The following is a 12,361-nucleotide window of genomic DNA, read 5'->3' as shown; positions in this document are numbered from 1 at the left end:
GGGGGGGGGGGGGGGGGGGCAGGGATGGAAGGGACACTTTTGTTGTATATTTTTATTTTTTCTTAACTTTTATATCTTATAAATATATTTGCTGGTAGAAAGATTAGACGTTAAGCATAAACTCCTGTGGACTTAAGGCAACTATCTGAGGCACGTTAGGGGCTGTGGCAAGATGCCTTTCCAACACCGTCACAGCTCCTCCTGTCACTCCCCTCCTGTCCACAAGCTCTTTTCACAGTGAGACGGTGACATGTCTCCTGTCCCCATGAGGCTAGGCAGGACACAGGAAAAGATGGCAGAAGTGACACAGAGTAGAGCCCAGGCAGTGGCCTAGCTCCTGCAGGGTCCTCTTGGGAGGTGTGTCCTCAGAGTCCCTCTGCCTGCCGTGAGGAGACCAGGCCACGTGACGAGACGCTCCAGCCACCCTTCCAGCTGAGGCCCCAGCCGCAGCCGCAGAGGGAGGAAGCCTGGGAGGTGGCTCCAGTCCCAGCCACTCTCTAACTGTTCTTGGAGAGACACAGAAGGTGCTGCCTGACTGTACCCCGCCACAACCAGAATTGTGACAAATGATGGTGAGGTGGTTGTCTGTTGTGAGCTTCTCGGTTTTGAGGAGTAGACCTTCGTCTATGTGCTTGACTGACCCTGGGCTTCCTGACAGGCTGACGGTGGTTCACCTGTGACTCAGAAATGACCTGACAGGGCAAGTGCTCAAGGGCCCTGAGAAAGAAGGAACAGTCTAGAACACACAAAGCGTGCTGACTGTGGATGCATATGGGAGCCACAAGAGGAGTCACACACAGGCAGCCGGACACAGAGGCCAGGCTCCTGAGAGGAGGCGTGGTGCAGATGAGGATGATGGAGGCGTCTACGTATATGGATGGAAACATCCAGGTGGGGTGCATGGAAAGAGGAGGCCAAGGCAAGCCTGTCCCCCTGCAAATGCCAGCTGAGGAAGGGAGGGCAGCAGGAGAGGGGTCAGAGAAGGGACCACAAGGGAAGAGAGGAAAACCTAAGACAGGGGTTCCCCAGGTGGGCCTGGTCAGAGGCAGCAAATGCCACACAGACAACGGGGACAGAGAAGTCCTGCAAGATCTGGTGCTGTGGATGTCACTGGGGACCTATAGCAGAGCAGTCACCCTGAAGTGTAGAAAAAAATCAAAATCTCAATGCATTCCCACGAATACAAGTGACTTCCACCAAACTTTTTACGAGAGAAAATAGCACATAATCTGGGCCTACCTACTTCATCTTCTGGGCAAGAAGAAGAAACTGGGGGGAAAATGCAATGATAAAAAAAAGAAAGAGGTAAAAACACTGAACTAAATGACTATCACCTGCATGACACAGAGGTGGCTGGAAAGCCACAAGGTGACCAAAACAGCTGCCTCTTGAATTCCTTTTTTTGGGGGGTGCGGGGTATGAAAGTGGCTTTTGTCATCCAACGTCAGGGACAAACATGAAGGTTCAAGAGCAGGGAGAGCCCACAGGCTTCGGCTAGTGAGCCAGCCCTGACCCCCGGGGGCCATGGGGAGCTCTCTCTGAGGACAGGCAATGGCCCTGGTGGTGATGTCTGCTGTGTGCACAGGACACAGCACATGGAATAGAAGGTCGGTCCTCTCAGTCTTCCTGGGATGCATCTCAGACCACGATTTAAAAGGGAAATCATGTCTCTGAAACATTAGGATCCTCCTGGACAAATCCTAAAATGCCCATAACTCAAAGCACATGAACTCCAGTCACTGACCCTATTGTATTTGCTACGTGAACACTTTTAAATCATCTCTTGGAGTGAAGCCTTTGTTCGTGGTGATGAGTGTACCAAGAGACTTCATAATAATCAACATATGGCGAGTGTTCAGGGAAGCTGCATTATGGCCTGAATTCCTGCTGCTATTCCTCCTTCAAGCTTAGAAAAAAAAGCATACAATATGGATCGGGACCCACACAAGCACAGGGTGAATTCAGTGGAAACATCAGCATGACCGTAACTCGTGCCTCAACTGTGATAGTTTGATGAAGATATTTTGATGAAGAGCTTACTAAATCTTTAATTGGAGATGGAGTGTTCAGTATCAAGGCAATGACTACAAAACATTTATCACAGCGCCTAAAGCCATAACTACAGAAATTCTCTGCCATTTTCTGGCACTAGTGTCTGCGTAGTAAATCCAGTCCTAATATTAAAACAGGGCATGGGAGATATAATCATGAGTTGATGCAAATGAGGTTAAATGTTTTCTCCCGATGAAGTTTTCTTTTAAAATCATCTCAATTTACTAAAGAAATAACAGGAGCTTTTTTTTTTTTTAATTGGTTGTTGAAAAACATTATAAAGCTCTTGACATATCATATTTCATACATTAGATTCAAGTTGGTTATGAACTCCCAATTTTACCCCAAATACAGATTGCAGAATTACATCGGTTACACATCCACATTTTTACATAATGCCCTATTAGTAACTGTTGTATTCTGCTACCTTTCCTATCCTCTACCATCCCCCCTCCCTCCCCTCCCATCTTCTCTCTCTACCCCATCCACTGTAATATAACAGGAGCTTTTATTAAATTATTAAATACCAGAGCTATGACAGAAGGGAAAACATTGCCAAGGTACAGATAAATCTCATTAAACACCCAGGCTCTCTCTTCAAGTGTTGGGTCTCCCAGGGGACAGCTACAGAGCACTAGTTTTGGCTTCTTAAGTCCAAGATTGGGGTCTATTCTGATTCACTGGGGAAAAAGTATGGTAATATTTTTCTTAAAGTGGTCCCATAATTTTGGTGGGGGAGGTTGGTATTATTTAATGCAGTCTTCAACGTGGAGTTACTGGGTCTGTTCTTTAGCATGGAGTTATGAATGGGGTTGTCTTCTGTTTCGGCCTCTGGGAGTGCTCGCTGTTTACAGTAGATGCTTCCAGGGTTGTACCCTCTGCCTCAGGCCTCACTGTCTTGGAACCCTGTCAGCTTGGCTTCCAACTACCAGCATCTGCTTCTGCTTGCCCTGGTGCTCTACCTGGAGATCAGAACCTAACAGAAGAACCCACCCAACTAATTCCCCCTAAGGAACAATGCTCAACCTGGTGACCAACAGGATCAGGGTTGGAAAACCCAGCTCCCGGCCCTCTGAAAGGATAACTCTGGGAATTACCAGCAGGATGACACTCCAGTTCCCACACTGGAGTGTAATCTACTTGATGTAATCTACATAAGTCTACTTGATGGCACGCTTCCTTGGCCAGCTCCTTACTTGTTGGTGCTTCCTGGAATCCACTCCAAATAAACCACTCAGACTCAAATCTTTGTCTCCAACAAACACGTGTCCTGGCTCCCCCATGTTTGGCCAATGGAGCCACTTAGGACACTCTGTTGGCCAGACATTAGGTTTTGCCCAGCATTAGGCAGCAAAAGGTGTGTGCATATAGGGATGACTGGCAGAAACAACTGGAGTTGCCCCAGGTAACTGCTGATCTAGGAGGGATGTGTGTGTGTGTGTGTGTGTGTGTGTGTGTGTGTGTGTGGTGAGGACACAGGTGCTGAAATTTCATCAACGAGGTCCCTAAAGTGCAAACCAAATCCCCACCTCTTCCCGTGCCACTTCTGCCTTTCAGAAGGAGACCAGAAGGGCCAGTATCCTTCATCAACCAATAAAACCCTGAGGGCCAAGTCTACCGGGCCAGGAACACATCTGTAGGAGTTTGGCCAGGGGACCCAGAATATAGCCCTGGACCACAGACAGGGAGGCAGGGAGCCCAGCCTACTTTAAAAGTTGCTGACTGAAAGATTGAATTCAGGTTGCTAAAAAATGATGACCTCAAAACTGAAAACAGCAAAAAGATCATTATTTATTTAACTTGGTTCATTTTAAGATTTTTTTTTAAAGAGAGAGAGAGAGAGAGAGAGAATTTTTTTTATATATTTATTTTTTAGTTTTTGGCAGACACGACATCTTTGTTTGTATGTGGTGCTGAGGATCAAATCCAGGCCGCACACATGCACATGCCAGGCAAGCGCACTACCGCTTGAGCCACATCCCCAGCCCTCATTTTAAGATTTTTAAAAATAAATCATAGGAATAATAAAGCCAAAAACTTGACATAGTGAAAAAAATGGTATCTATAATTCTACTGTTCTTATACAACTCTTGTCCCCTTGGAGGGTTCCCTGCAGACCATTTGCCTGGATGGATCCTTCCTGGCACCCTGTTCACTGTGCATGTGCTGCCAAGGTTTCCCGTGCTACCAACCTTCGTGTTTCTAAGGGCTGCATAATATTCCATTGACCTGGTGTTCTATAATTTCACGATCCTGCCGTTCTGTGCATTCAGACCACGTTCTAAGTTTTCACCATTATCAGCAACGATGGAGACAGTATCTTTATACCGTGCCTTTTCCACTTTTCAGATTATTTTCTTAAAGCAGAGTTGCAGAAGAAGCCAAGAGGTAGTGTGGCATTTCTGTGACACTGACAACAGGCCGCCCCTCTGCTTCTGTCATCTTCAATCCTTTGATTACTGACAAAATATCAAGCAGCTAACCGACACTAGCATCCTTTTTCTCACAAAGAAAGCAGTCAGAAAGATGGGGATCCGCATCCTAAAAGTTTCCCGGAAGGTGGCCAGACGTGGTGGTGGGGGGTGGATCCAAAGCAGAACAGGCGTTGATACTAAGGATAGGGTTTGTTCAGCAAACACCTGTTTCTGATCTTTAAAATGAACATTCCAAAGTCAGTAATAATTTCCAGTTAAACTCCTCTGTACTCATTCACGTAACAGGCGTTTTGTCCTAATGATCAGCTGCTCACAGAGAAATTTCCAGCCTTCTGAGGCTTCGCTTCCCCTGATGTGGCAAATTCCCTTACCCACGCCGACACGGGCTCCCTCCCATCTGCCACTCACCGAGCCCCAATCCAGGTTAGCTTCATCACTTGTTTCCTCCTCATTCCCCTCTCCCCACCTGCCCCAGAGCTGCCTTGACTGTGGTTAGGGGCCATTAGTCTGAACCTGCTGGTCAGCTGGGCTCCCCTCTCCCTCAGACACTGTGCCCAGTCAGCAAGGGCCAGAGTCTGGGCACCAAGCCCTGCAGTTCTGCTTCTAATATGTGAATTCTCTTCTGCAAGGCAGTTCCAGGGCCCTGCCTGGGCTCTCCCCTGCTTTCACACTCCACTTTTATAAGAGGAAGCAAGGGAGGGGGGGCGCTGATGGAGGCGGAAGGCAGGAAGAAGGCTGGTCTAATTTAACACCATCTGAGGAGCTCTAAAAAGTTCCAGGTTGACTGATGGACACATTTACTTCTCAAAACCCTTTTCATAAATATCCACCACTTAACATGAGCTTTCAAGAGGCATAAATACCATCACTGGGTGTCAGCCTTTATGGAAGGGAGATTTCCAGAGCTCCCTCTTCTTTGCTCTGTGGCTAGAAGCCACATGATGACAATCCTATTAAAGCCGTGCCCTGGGAATACAGCCTTTACCCGCCGGTCTACACTGCAGCCGTGAAGCCCACCCCATCAGGAGGGACATGGAGGCCTCCCCCATGTTAGAACAGCTACGCTGGCCTCCTTCCTTTGCTCTGGGGAAGATGACAGCTAATCTCGCGTAATAAGATCCACATCTAAGACCGATGGGGATGGAAGGTATATTTTGTCAACAGCTCTGGCCAAACAAATAAAATAACTAAAAATATTCAGGATATACTAGGGAGAGAGAATGTTTTCCGGGGCTGTTTGGCTCCTGTTTTAAAACAAGTCTTTTGGTGTTATTGTCTCCTGTTCTCAGTGGAACTGGATGGGCCTGAGGGCAGGCATGGTGTCCCTCTGGAGTCCCCTGGTTCTGTGCTGGGATGACAGAGCTTTGCAGGTGAGGGCGTGGGGGAACCACCCAGCCATTGTGCCATAGCTGCATGCACATGAGTGAGTGGGCCCAACCTTTTGGACATCTGAGGTGGGCTGTGCCCTTCTCTCCTCTCAGATGGGAGCCCAAAAGCCACTGGGTGAGCAAATCTATGCTGGACCCTCAGGCTGTTATGCTCAGAGGTATCAAAGGAAGGAGAAAGCAAATAGGCTTTCCAGTGGATTCTGTGGCTTGGGAGGGAGAGGCCTCTGGCATGAACTTTGCAAGATGGAGCTGGGGGAGGGCAGGATGCCCATCTACTGCTGCCACCCAGGATGAGATGGGTGACAATGACAACTAGAGCACCCAGCCGGATTCACCCGTGGAGGAAAGCTGACCACCACGGAATATGTGACCCAGAGCAGTGGGATCCTTCTTCCGTTTGGCAGCTAGAGCACAGTTGTTTTAAAAATATACATTCTCACATATTTGTTGATTGACTGTATATCCTCTTCTGAGAAGTGTCTATTCAGGTCCTTGGTCCATTTATTGATTAGGTTATTTGTTTTTTTGGTACTTAGTTTTTGAGTTCTTTATATACCCTAGAGATTAGGGCTCTATATGATATGTGAGGGGCAAAGATTTGCTCCCAAGATACAGGCTCTCTATTCACCTCACAGATTGTTTCTTTTGCTGAGAAGAAACTTTTTAGTTTGAATCCATCCCATTTATTGATTCTTGGTTTTAATTCTTGTGCCAAAGGAGTCTTATTAAGAATGTTGGGGCCTAAATCAATCAGCAAATATATGAAAAAATGTTCATCATCACTCACAATTAGAGAAGTGCAAATTAAACCGCTCTAAGATTTCATCTCACTCCAGTCAGAATGGCAGCTATTATGAAGGCAAACAACAATAAGTGTTGGCGAGGATGTGGAGGAAAAGGTACACTCATACACTGCTGGTGGACTGCAAATGGTGCGCCTAACATGGAAATCAGTATAGAGATTTCTAGGAAAATTGGGAATGGAACCACCATTTGACCCAGCTATCCCTCTCCTTGGTCTATAATCAAAGGACTTAAAAATAGCATACTACAGGGACACAGCCACATCAATGTTTATAGCAGCACAATTCACAATAGCTAAATTGTGGAACCAACCTAGATACCCTTCAATAGATGAATGGATTAAAAAAATGTGGCATATATACACAATGGAATATTACTCAGCAAGAAAAGAGAATAAAATCATGGCATTTGCAGGTAAATGGATGGCGTTAGAGAAGATAATGCCAAGTGAAATTAGCCAATCCCAAAAAATCAAATGCTGAATATTTTCTCTGATATAAGGAGGCTGAATCATAGTGGGGTAGGAAGGGGGAGCATGGGAGGAATAGAAGAAGTCTAGATAGGGCAGAGGACTCTAGAAAAGGAGGAGGCAGGAGGTTAGAAATGATGGTGGAATGTGATGGACATTATTATCCGAGGTACAGGTATGAAGACATGAATTGGTGTGAATATACTTTGTATACAACCAGACATATGAAAGATTGTGCTGTATACATGTAATAAGAATTGTAATGCATTCCACTGTCCTATATAAATAAAAATAATTACAAGGAAAAAATACACATTCTCAGTAGGATTACCCACAGCACAAAACACTGTTTACCAGAATTTATAGAAAATACACACAACAGTCTTTAAAGGCATGTGAATAAATGAATATGACCTTCCAATGGACACCTACGGGCTTGCTGAACCTATGTCCACTGCGGCAGTCTGGCTGGGCACAAAATAACCGAGCCGCCACACAGCCTTGTAGGTTCAAAACAGGAACTCCTTTATTCTCCGCACTCCCACTAATGCCACGCACTGGCCTTCTCTGAGGACACACCACACACCACCTGGAAATCCCTCCTCCGGAAATCCCTCCTCCCGCACTTTCCCAACCAATGGGAACTCTCCAGGAATCCCCTAGAGAACTCCAAAGTAGCAGGCCGAGGCGGTCAGCAGGGGTCTAATATACAATTGAATACACAGCTTAACATAACCATTATCATCTCAAGGCTTGCTGGTGTCACCTCTCAACCACTCTGTTCTGGCAAAAATGCCATTCCGACTGGGCTGTGGCTCTCAGCAGTCCACACTGACTGTCTCTGTCCCACTTCCACACATAGTCGTGGCACCAGGGGTCCCTCCTTCACGGCAGCTGACCCGGTTTATGATGGGTCACTGTGGATATTTATGTACTTAATTCTGTTTTCATTAAATCCATCTCATGATGTGTGTGGGCTTCATCACGAGGGTCAGGATTGTGTCGTCTTTACCGCTTATTCAAATCCCCAGGACACTGCCTGAAACATTTGTAGAAAAGAAGGAAGAAAGGAAGGAGGAGAGATCTGATGATGGGCCAGGCACAACACTAGGTGCAGGACCCCTGGATAGCTGTGGAAGTGCTCCCAACTCTGCAGAAGAGGATTCGGGCAGCTGGAGAGGGGCATGCAGCAGAGGTGCCCACAGTTACCTGGAAAGGCAGAGGAGCCGACCTAGGAAGGCTTTCCTGCCACAGGCTGCAGCTGCCCAGGGACTATGGGCGGAGGGGCAGCTCTGGCCAGAGGCAGAGGCAGTAGGGAACAGGAAGATGTCAGGCCTCCCCTGGGCAAGGGGTCAGGGAAGAGAGAGAACCCCTGTGAAGCGAGAGCAGACAGCTCAGGCTTGCAGAAGATGCTATCACCCTCATGCAAAGCACTCTCACTCACAAACCCATCAACTCCAGAGCTGATTTCCAGATTCACACTAGCAACTGTTGCCTCGCTCTTCTGAGGTTGGGGATGTAGCTCATTGCTGGAGCACTTGAATGAAGCCCTGGGTTCCACCCTCAGCATGCATGCACGCACCAACACACACACAAAGAATCCTTTGCTATTTTAATTTCTAAACTGGCACGTGGGTTATGTGCACGTGACAGAGACAGTGACGAGGGAATTGTGAGTCCAGTGTGGTTTGTTCAACACCGTCGTGTGGAACTGCAAGGCTAAAAAACTGGGCAGGAGCTGCTGTCCTGAGGCCTGCCCTGCAAATTGGGATCTGTCCATCGTTACCAGGGAACTATGATAAACAATCACAGACAGACACTGGTCAGAACAAGCCACTTTATTTAAGAGCTTCGACAGCTCAAAGTGGTTTAACATAGATGCCTGGAAGATTTATCTAGATGATAAAATACCTAAACTTGAAAGGCATATAAATTATAATTTTCCAGGTTTTTTTTTTTTCCTTTTAAGATCTCACAGTCAAGTGCTTTAGGTAATGAATGAAACACACAAGAATTCACTGCATTTCATACAAACTGTCTGGTTAGTGTTTGCAAAGTACCTTTGCTACCACATGATTCTGAGTCCAGAATTAGTGCCACACACCTGGGTCTGTGGTTCCTCTTTATACTGGTGATTATGAGGGAAATAATAAATATAATAAAAAATAACACCAGCTATTATAGACTCAGGGCTTGCCATACTGCCTGTGGGCACTGAGGTCAGAGCTTCATGTAGTTAACTTGCATAATGCTGAGTTAGGTACAAAGAATCCCATTTTACAGATGCAAAAGCTTAGGTTTGGTGAACTTCTGTGATGCATGGGAGGTGACAGCAGTGACATCATCTGACCACAAACCTTCATGTTCATCATGAAGCTGCCACATGCATGAACATTCTTGGCCCTCAGCAAAACAACAGCAACAACAAACAATAGTTATCTTTCTTGGGCTACAGATTCCATTTTAAAAAACACACCATGTGTATACAGCAAAAAAGTTTGTCTCTGGGCTTATTTTCTTTTATTCATTCTTTTGTTCATGCATTTTAGACATGATACTCTGCCAGGTGCAGAGGTTATAAAATTGGTCTTCACAGAGAGCCAGACAGCCCCAGACAATTCCCATACCCATTTGGTTGGTGGAGGTCAGCAGGGCAAAGGCAGGTAGCCCCCTGAAGGGCACCTGTATAGGGCCATGTGTTAAAGGCAACATTGAAAAAGACCATTTAGATGTCTTCCAATCTTATTCTCTCCCCAACCACCAACACCTTGTGCTATTTTTCTGGCCTGACTCTTCATAGGCTGGACCACTGTGGTTTGACAGAAGCTTCCCCCAGGCCCTTTATCATGCAGAACATCCCTCTCACAAGGAGGCCTGTGCTTCTGGGGAAACCACTACTACACAAGATAATCCAACTACCCCTCTAATCACCCTGCCCAGTCCCCTAAGTCCCTGCCCTGCCCCCAACCCACCTGCTGCTTAGTTCCACCCAGGATGTTTACCCAGAACAAGGCATAACAATAGCTGCAGCAGAGTAGTATCCTCCACAAGTCAGCAGGCTCAGTGTATTTTAGGTATCCAGACAATCTCCAGGATAACGCACTAAGGTAGGCGCTGTTATTAACTCCTATTTTAGTTCATGCAGGGGAAGGAGAGGGCGAGAGTTAATGTTTCTTCAGGGACAGTGATACGCCAAGCACCTGTTTAGCTCCCACGGTCCTCATACTTCAGGAGATAAGTGACTGCCCAGGGTCAGGGACAGAGTTGCCAGGTCTGTGACCACCAAGACTTGAGCTTCCCTTCTCTCTTTAACAGGAGCTGTGGTCTTTGAGAGAAAACAGAGGGGCTGCACCAGGGCTGCCATCTCTCCCTCTCCCTCCAACACCTTTTTGTTAACATCTATCCTGTGGTTTTGGTCACTCCCCACAAATGGTGCCAGGTTCCTCCCTGGACTGTGTCCCCCCTCCCTGGGCCTCCCAGTCAGCTTCCATGGAGCAAATCCTACCTCTATACCAACAGACCCATAGGAGACCCTGGGATTATTCAAGCCCATAAAACACACCAAGTGACTAACAGGTGAATCCTGAAGCCCAAAGGGGTCTCCCAAATTCATGGGGGTCTCAAAGTCTGAGGGTCCTCAGCAAGGGACCAGCAGAGTTGCTTTTCCTGGGGAGTCTTCTGACCAGGTGTAGATGGTGACCCCAAGAGCTAAGAGTCACCAGTGAAAGTCATGAAGCAACTGACACCTGATGGTAAAGCGTGAGCCCCAAGTCTCGGGACTCATACAACTGGCCGTGCCCCAGGTGGGACCTGGGGTCGGACCCAGGTCCCGCCTGGGGCACTGCCAGAGTGTTGGACCGCTTACTCTGGGTTTGATCAGGCTGGAACTGTCACTTTGTGGGCAGCGCCTCTGTCTGATTTCTCAGAATCCTCAGAGCAAGGGAAGGTGGACACCAGTTATATGTTTAAAGAATGAATGGCTAAACCAGACCTCATCTAAGAGATTCTACTGGAATCCCTCACTTGACAGAGGAGAGCGTCCTCAGGAGAGGGGAAGGGAGTTTGCTGAGTTGCAGCCCTAGAGGCCACCCAGAGTCCCCACAGAACACCTCCACTTTGCTCCCCTGACTGCTCCCCTGGAAGGGCACCTTCATCTACACACAGGGCTTTCATCTTCAGTAAGTAGGAACAGTCCCATTTACACAGGAGGAAGTCAAGCTCTCTGCAGGCCAGTCCCTCTGACTCCCCTTCCTCAAACAAGTCACACTCTCTCCCAACAAGCCTGCTCCATTGTTTTCCACCCTGGAACTCTGATTCCCATGAAAGTTTGGCTTCCAGCAGCCTCTGCAGTTGGGGCCCTGATAAACGTTCTCCAGCACCCTGGAGTTCTCCTTCCTAGCTCTTTTACACCTGAGTGTGTGGATTATCTATTTGTGTAGGTCGCTCCCCTGCACGGCCCTTCACGCGGTGTGCACCACATTTGCCAGCCCAAGCCCATCACTGTGACCCCAGTACTTGGCCCAGTGGCAGGTGAGCACTGAGCAGCACACGAGGAAGATGAGTGGATATTATTTTACACTGTTGCGTGCACGCGTGCAGAAGGTGGTCTGCCTGCTGAGGTTGGAGTCCAACGGGTAACGGAGTGGGGTGGGGGCGCAGGTGGACGCAGCGAGAACCGGCAGTTTGGGAAGCAGGGGCGGAACTGTGCTGGGCTACAGGAATCCGCAGCTCCGCCGCCACCTGGCGCCCAAGTCTCCGCCGCCACCGGGAGTCACGTGGGCCCAGGTGTCTCTCCGGGATCCAGGTCCTTGCGGGTGCCCACATTGGCACAGGCAGGCGGGCGGGCCAGGGCCCCTGGCTCTTCTTACCTGCGAGTCGCGAGGCTCCGCAGTGGCACCCGCAGCGACGGGGACTGGGGATCTGTCGGGTTGAACTTGGGCCCGCGCTGGAGGACAGGGAGGCAGGGATCGCTCCTGGTGTCCCGACGCAGGGCCGCCTCGGGGCCCGTACTGTCCCGGGGCTGGGACCAACTGTCCCGGGCTAGCCCTCCCCGCCCCCACGCTGGGGGGCGGGGTCTACGCGCACTTGACCTTGCGCTCCCGCAACTCCCCGCTGTGGGCGGAGTGTGAACGCAGCCGCTGGGCCGCAGGCTCCCGGCCCGAGGGTGGCCCCTAGGGGACAAGGCCCCACCAGCCCCGCCCCTTACCCTGTCT

General features: G+C 48.6%; 1 protein-coding gene across 1 annotated transcript in view; it reads right to left on the bottom strand.

The window, feature by feature from the left end:
• Window positions 1-12,305, bottom strand: part of Nmnat3 (nicotinamide nucleotide adenylyltransferase 3) — a 142,135-nt gene extending 129,830 nt beyond the window's left edge. Inside the window, exon 1 of the mRNA XM_015486990.2 lies at window positions 12,017-12,305. The gene's annotated coding sequence lies outside the window, so the exon portion shown is untranslated. The remainder of the gene's footprint in view (window positions 1-12,016) is intronic.
• Between the last annotated feature and the right edge of the window lie 56 nt (window positions 12,306-12,361).

Source organism: Marmota marmota, unplaced genomic scaffold (assembly GCF_001458135.2).
Source record: "Marmota marmota marmota unplaced genomic scaffold, marMar, whole genome shotgun sequence".
Lineage (NCBI taxonomy): Eukaryota > Metazoa > Chordata > Mammalia > Rodentia > Sciuridae > Marmota > Marmota marmota.
This window is presented reverse-complemented; position numbering and strand designations above follow the sequence as displayed.